Below are 7,311 nucleotides of genomic sequence, written 5' to 3'. Positions count from 1 at the left end.
TTGGTTCATGCAGGTCATCGTATCCCAACGTGAGGTGAGGTGAAATGGGGTTTAACGTCGTGTCCAAGATTATTGCACTAATATAGCGACGTGCATGCACGCGTGTGTGGCTGCTTGTACTAGTCCGGACTGATACCGACTTATAGCGCTAGCTACTGTGATACCATGCCGCAGTTTAACATGAATACCTTACTCAGGCACAGTATACTGACTCCGAGCCGACCAGTCCTTGTTTTAGCCCCTTAATGCCGACAGACAGGGTAACAGCAAGTACCATCTTTTAACATCTTTTGGTATGACGCGGCCGGGGATTCCCGGCGGACGCTCTACCACTAGACCACGGAGGCGGTCTCGTATCCCAATTGCCTGTGGCGATGCTCATGATAATGGCAGTTATTTACGCAACTCTAAATCTGCTCAGTGAGTGTTGGCCGCGTCGTTGGACCACTGAGGACGAAAACAACTTGTATGTCTCATCGTCACTACTTAATTGTTGGTTTGTTGTTTAACGCCGTACTCAGCTATATACTTGTTAGTATTACATAGAATACAGAGCAGACAATCCTGTGATTAATATTTTGAACAAAGAAGCACACCGTCGCGTTACGATTACACGCCTTCAACCCAGTCACCGAGCCTGACCAACCGATTCATTTGGTCGCCTCTTTTGACCAGCCAGTATTGCTAGGGTCCTATTCTAACACTGAACCCCGATGTTGGTCATCCTCACAAATACTGACCTAGAGAGGGCAGCAAAACCCAATCGGGCCGATGTTTCTACAGAAGGTGGAAGGCAGGCACTTGTCATCACAGCTTATTGGGTAGTACCGGGGCAGGTTGAGTCGCTCGGCGACGGTCTTACAATCCATCTCCTTAGCTGCTCGGAGTCGCCACAGGAAGTCCAGAAGGACCATGAACCTCGAGGGTCTGCTGGGGATTGGGGAGAAGAAGGGCGGACCGCTGAAGCTGCTCCTTCTACCCAGGAGGACGGGAGGGCGAGGGGGAAGGTTGGGACCTGTGGAGTGGTGCGCGGCTGTAGGCCGTGCTTTGACCTGATTGGCTGGGGAGTTGAGCAGCTGCCAGTTGATTGGGAGTTCCATGTTCCCCTTCAGTGGTGGTATTGGGTTGGGGTTTGTCGGGGTATTTTGTCCCTGTGAGGGCGATCCAGCTGATTGGGGATACCCACGCCCATATTGGGGAGGGATGTTATACGGAGGTCCAGGGTAGGTCTGATATTGGCTTGGAGGGGGTAATAACGGTGCTGCCCCAGGGGGTAGAAAAGAAGCGGAACCGGGCGATAGTATTTGTAACGGTTGACCTGAAGATAGGGCTGGATTGGGAGGGGCAGCCCCGGGGGGTAGGTAATACATGTTTGCCTTTAGGGGAAAGCCTGCAGCAGGGTTTGGTGTGTAGAGGGGTGCGGCGCCTGGGAGCAGATACGGAGCCAGTGCCCCTGGGGGAGGCTGGTGTGGTGGTTGTTGACGTGGCTGGGGTGCGCCGATACCTGCATACAGGCGTGCGTTGACTGGAGCGGTAACAACTGGAGCTAGGGGGGCGTTGACTGGAGCGGCACCGTGAGGGAGGGTGGCAGGGTTGGAGTGGGCGAGAGGGAGAAGGGAGCTACTCGGGGCGCCGAGAGCAGGTAGGAGGGACCCACCCTGGGGAGGAAGGGGAGCTACCCTCTGCGGCTTAGGAGGGGGGTTTGGGTTCGGTTGGGGGAGGTAGTCTGGACGCGGAGGGACCTCTCCCGTGCCGGGGGATAGCAGACTCAATGAACCTGAAATGGCAGATGAAACAGACGCTTCACCCATCAGGCTCCCTGGGATGCAACAACTTTATTTACAGTGTTGAAAACAATATTAATATTTTCAGAGTAATCAAATGATTGGACCTCCAGCTACATGACACGTTTTGTTGTAGTAGCTTAAAGTGTATTTTCAGTTCGATATATGACAGAAATCACAAAGCCTTTGAGTACTTGAAATTATTAACTATTCTCAAAGATAAATGTTAGGAAATATAAGGGCATCAATAATTGAAAAGTAATACTAATTAGAATGACATTGGCCTTGAAAGGTAATGATAATTATAAAACATAGTCACTGTGATATTGGCCATGGAAAGTTATAATAATTACTGTGATATTAGCCATGGAAAGTAATAATAATTACTATGGTATTGGACAAGGAAAAGTAATAATAATTACTATGGTATTGGACAAGGAAAAGTAATAATAATTACTATCATATTGGCCATGGAAAGTAATAATAATTACTGTGATATTAGCCATGGAAAGTAATAATTACTTGGATATTGGCCATGCAAAGTTATTATAATTACTATGATATTGGCCATGGAGTGTAAAAATAATTACTGTGATATAAGCCATGGAAAGTAGTAATAATTACTGTAATATTGGCCATGAAGAGTAATACTAATGACTATGATATTGGCCATAGAGAGTAATAACAGTTACTGTGATATTAGCCATGAAAAGTCATAATAATTACTATGACATTGGCCAAGGAAAAGCAGAAATAATAACTGTGATATTGGCCAAGGAAAAGTAATAATAATTACTATGATATTGGCCATGGAAAGGAATGATAATTAGTGTGACATAGGTCATGGAAAGTAATAATAGTTACTGTGATATTGGCCATGAAAAGTAATCATAATTATTGTGATATTGGCCATGGAAAGTAATAATAAATATTGTGATATTGGCCAAGGAAAAAAAGTAATAATTACTGTGATATTGGCCAAGGAAAAGGAGTAATAGTTACTGTGATATTGGCCAAGGAAAAGAAGTAATAATTACTGTGATATTGGCCAAGGAAAAGTAATAATAGTAACTGTGCTACTAAAATACAAAACATGCAAGACATAACTTGAAACGGAAATATTTAAAAGATCTTCGACTCAACATTCGATGAGGAGACGTATCGATATAGGTATTATTTGTTCACAATAATACAATGTTATTTATAGAGGAAGTGGCATAAGCGTCGATTCCATTTTCGAAATCAAGAAACTGTATCATGTGTTACCAGGCGTGACCATGATTGATTGATTGATTGCTTGTTCTTGAATGCCGCACTCACCAACAATCCAGCAATGTTCACCTGATCCCTTAAGTGAGAAGTAGCTTTTTCAAATTAAAATCGTAGGCTCAATGTAGTGCAAACGTAGTGCAAAATTATGTAAAAAGCTGGTTTCAACGTTTTAAACTGGCATGTGAAAACTCCATGTACAAATTGTTTTAAGTCGTTGAGAAATGAAAGCACTGTTAACGTACTTTTGTAAAATGGCGGTTGTATTAAATCAACAACGTTCATTAGAATTGTCATATTTCATACCAATTTTAAGCAGCAAACCTAGTTAACATTTTTCCATACAGACTAAATTTTTCAGGCAAGTGTAATACATTACATGCATCAATACCGGCAGGGGGATGGGCTGACTCCGATAGATCCAACAATAGTCGTCAAGAAAACATCCTTTTACATATCTCGCCTCGCTATTCGGCTTGTCCCGGAATAACACGAGTTGGTCACGAATGATCTCATCAACGCGGACATACGTACACTCATATACTACTTTCCGGTAGCCTACCTGTAAATATGGCCAGTAAAATGACAACGACTCTCAGTCGAACCATGTTTGCAGTCTGCAAGGCACCTGCAGTAAGATATTTTCTTTGGGGAGACAGATTATATAACCTGGGTCGAGGGTGGAGATATTCCTGTCAACTGCGACACCACTACCCCTTGAATGATGAATACTACTCCGCCCCTCTTGTGACGCGATCGTTTCTAAGCTCTGTAGCCGTCATGCATAAAGTAATCAGTTTGCAGAGAAGCATTACCTCAGGCTTTTTTTCATGCACCCCTGTGAACTGACGTGAGGTAGGGAAACGGTGAAATGTTGTCACGAAATAGACGACTTTTTTATGAGTGTGTGCATCATCACGCGTGTGTTGTTTTCAAGGCTTGTTGTCCGGACATATTAATTATGGAAAAAACACATCCCAGAAATAACTTGTTTACAGGTTTATGATTATCTTTAAAAAATCTTAACAAATCTGTCATAAAATTGGGCTTCGTGTACATATATGTCGCCATGACAAAAACACGTTGTAGTTCTAAAATTGTACTTGTAATATGCACATCTGCGTTTAAATGCAGGTCGTATGCCAAAATAACAATAACTTGTACTCAAGTCTTTGTGCATAAGCGACTGGTGAACATCCGGGGTAGAATAGGTCTTCAGGGAGCCATGCTTGCCGTAAGAGGCGACTATGCTTGTGGTAAGAGGCGACTAACGGGATCGGGTGGTCAGGCTCGCTGACTTGATATATATCATCGTATTCCAATTGCGTGGATCGATGCTCATGATGTCAAACACTAGATTGTCTGGTCGAGACTCGATTATTTACAGACCGCCGTCATATATCTGGAATATTGCTGAGTGCGGCGTTAAACAACAAACAAACAAACACAATTGAGTACAAGCACTTTCGAGTGTTGCGATCTTTGAACATTAAATAACCAGTGGGGTCCTGCAGCTCTCGCCACGCGTTTGACGTCGTTAAACCACATGTTGAACATAATCCAAAATATTTTCATTTTTATTCTCGGTGGACGGGAAGTATGTCTAAAAACTTAGGGAATTTATTATTTTATCCGGTATCGAGCTTTTGAACTGGTCTCTTACTTAACTCAGATGTTATTGCACATATAAGCGACTACATATAAGGCAAATACAGTGAATTAAAATGTATTCATACAACTGATCAACGTGTCCATGTGATGTTTACCCAGTGTGTTTGATTGATATTTACCCGTTTGACCCCACTGATGTTTACCCGTTTGACCCGACTGATGTTTACCCATTCTACCTGTTGAATATTTACCCGTTTGATCCGACTGATATTTACCCGTTTGACCCGACTGATGTTTACCCATTGTGCCTGTTGGATATTTACCCGTCTTTAGCAACCCATGCTTGCCGCAAAAGTCGACTTTGCTTGTGGTAAGAGGCGACTAACGGGATCTGGTGGTCAAGCTCTGTTGATGCATGTCATCGTGTCCCAATTGCGTGGATCGATGCTCATGATGTCAATAACTGCATTGTCTGGTCCAGACTCGATTATTTAGAGACCGCCGTCATATAGTTGGAACATTGCTGAGTGAGGCGTTAAACAACAAACAAACGATCCCCAAAATAATTGTTCACTGGGCATGTTGGACGTCTTGAAGAAAATGAGTTGTGGAATATTCATAAATTTGAAAGACTTTTGCTCTCAGAGAAAACAGTTGCTTGTTTGGAAGCAGTTTTGGATCATCGTGTACTCACGGAAAATGCCGACGTATGCCGAATGTCCTTGTGTCCATTCATCCATCAAGCGTCCACATTTCATGTCATCATAATTACCTGTCCAACAGTCATCTGTCATCACTAAATTATAATATTTTCAGAAAATGTTGTCCAGGGTTATTTTTATTACAAAATAAATGTCCGTCAAGGATACCACGTGACAACTGTATATGACATCACGTGTCAGATGTGTGATGACCCAGATATCCGGGGGTGTAACACAACACAATGACCAGGCTGTGCACAGCAAAACATAATAATTAACAAGCGACCTGCTGCTATAGACATTGACTGTATTCGTGTGATGCACAATTCACGTCCTGGGGGTAATTAATTACTACTTTGCCCGCGGAGGCACCGCTAGCTAAGTCGTTGATGGCGTTGAGTTGCGTCCCTTGGTCGGGCCAGAATCCTCTAATCATACATTGAGTATAAGAGTGTTGTCCTATGACGTTCCATGAGGATAATATTTCCCAAAACCTGTTTTTATTAAAAAAAATATCACAAAGAAACTTCTTTTAATTGAAAATGGCATTTGCAAAAAGCAACACGCGACCAACACACATATAATGTACATATGGTTATAACATGTAAAGGGAGGTATATAAGTTATGTTTCAGCTTTTTAGAATACGGGGGGGGGGGGGGGGGGGGAGGGGGAGGTGAATTAAAAAAAAAACACCATAATTAAATATTTATCGTGATGTCAAAAAACAATCGTCACGTGGTTTCCTTGACGGATATTTATTGTATGATAATAATAATAATAATAATGTGTGAGTTGGGTTTAACGCTGCTTTTAACAGTATTCCAGTTATATTGTGGAGTGTTAGCTTAATGTTGGAGGAAAGCCCTAAGTGATACAGGTTATAGACGGTAACCAATTCGGTGAAACCCAGGAACACAGGTATGGTGCTGACAAACCTAGAAACATAATCGGGGCGAACTTGGATTCGAACCCACTATCATAGATTTCTGGCGAGCCCAAGGAAATCTGCAACTCTGCACAGCGAATCGCGGCGCCTTAGACGATTCGGCCACTCGTGCCCCCAGATTATTATGACTGATCATGAGACATGATAAACCGGGGGGCAAACGAAATTATACGTCTCAACTGATTTAATTAGATATTTAATTTGGGAAATTAACTGTACTGGCCCTTCATTTCAAACACGTGTGGTGGCAAATTTATTTCTAACCAAGTCTTTCTTGAACCAATTTATGTTTACACAAAATTACCCAGTCACAATTTGCTTTTTACAAATTGTTGCAAAAATGAGCCAAGGTTAAATAGACATCAAATTTAACAGTTACAATTAATTACATGAAATCAAACTCGGTATACTTTCGTATGCCAGGTTATTTCAAAACTGTTTCTAAACATGCAGCTTTGAAAGAAGGAACCGAACAATTGTATTTTGCTGACAAGACAGATTCTGCAAAACGTTAAGCATGTCCTACGAACTATTACTGTTTGGAGATTGAACCTGTGGACACATTATGTTTTACTATGTGTTGACTGCATGGATAACGCCCCTCACACTGTCACCGTAGTGTTCATATAATCAGAACGATCAAGGGCAACGACGGGTAAACATCAGCCGGGTCAAACGGATAAACATCAATCAGACACACTGGGTAAACATCAATCGGATCAAACGGGTAAATATCCAACAGGCACAATGGGTGAACATCAGTCGGTCAATGTCACAGTAATTATTATCACATTTCATTGGTCAATATCATAGTAATAATTATCACTTTTCATTGGCCAGTGTCACAGTACATATTATCAATTTCCATGGTCATGTAAAAGTAATCATTATTTCTGTTCTTGGAGCAGGCCACAGAAATTATTGTTTCTGTTCAAGGCGCAGGCCATAGTATGGCCAATGTCACAGTAATTATTATCACTTTTCATTGGCCAATGTCA

At 42.1% G+C, this 7,311-nt stretch overlaps 1 pseudogene; it reads right to left on the bottom strand.

Moving 5' to 3' along the window:
- Positions 1–740: 740 nt before the first annotated feature.
- LOC139472664 (proline-rich protein 36-like) lies at positions 741–5,801 on the bottom strand (annotated as a pseudogene).
- Positions 5,802–7,311: the final 1,510 nt, after the last annotated feature.

The sequence above is a fragment of the Haliotis cracherodii genome, unplaced genomic scaffold (genome assembly GCF_022045235.1).
Source record: "Haliotis cracherodii isolate W230 unplaced genomic scaffold, xgHalCrac1.p SCAF_25, whole genome shotgun sequence".
NCBI classification, from domain to species: Eukaryota; Metazoa; Mollusca; class Gastropoda; order Lepetellida; family Haliotidae; genus Haliotis; species Haliotis cracherodii.
This window is presented reverse-complemented; position numbering and strand designations above follow the sequence as displayed.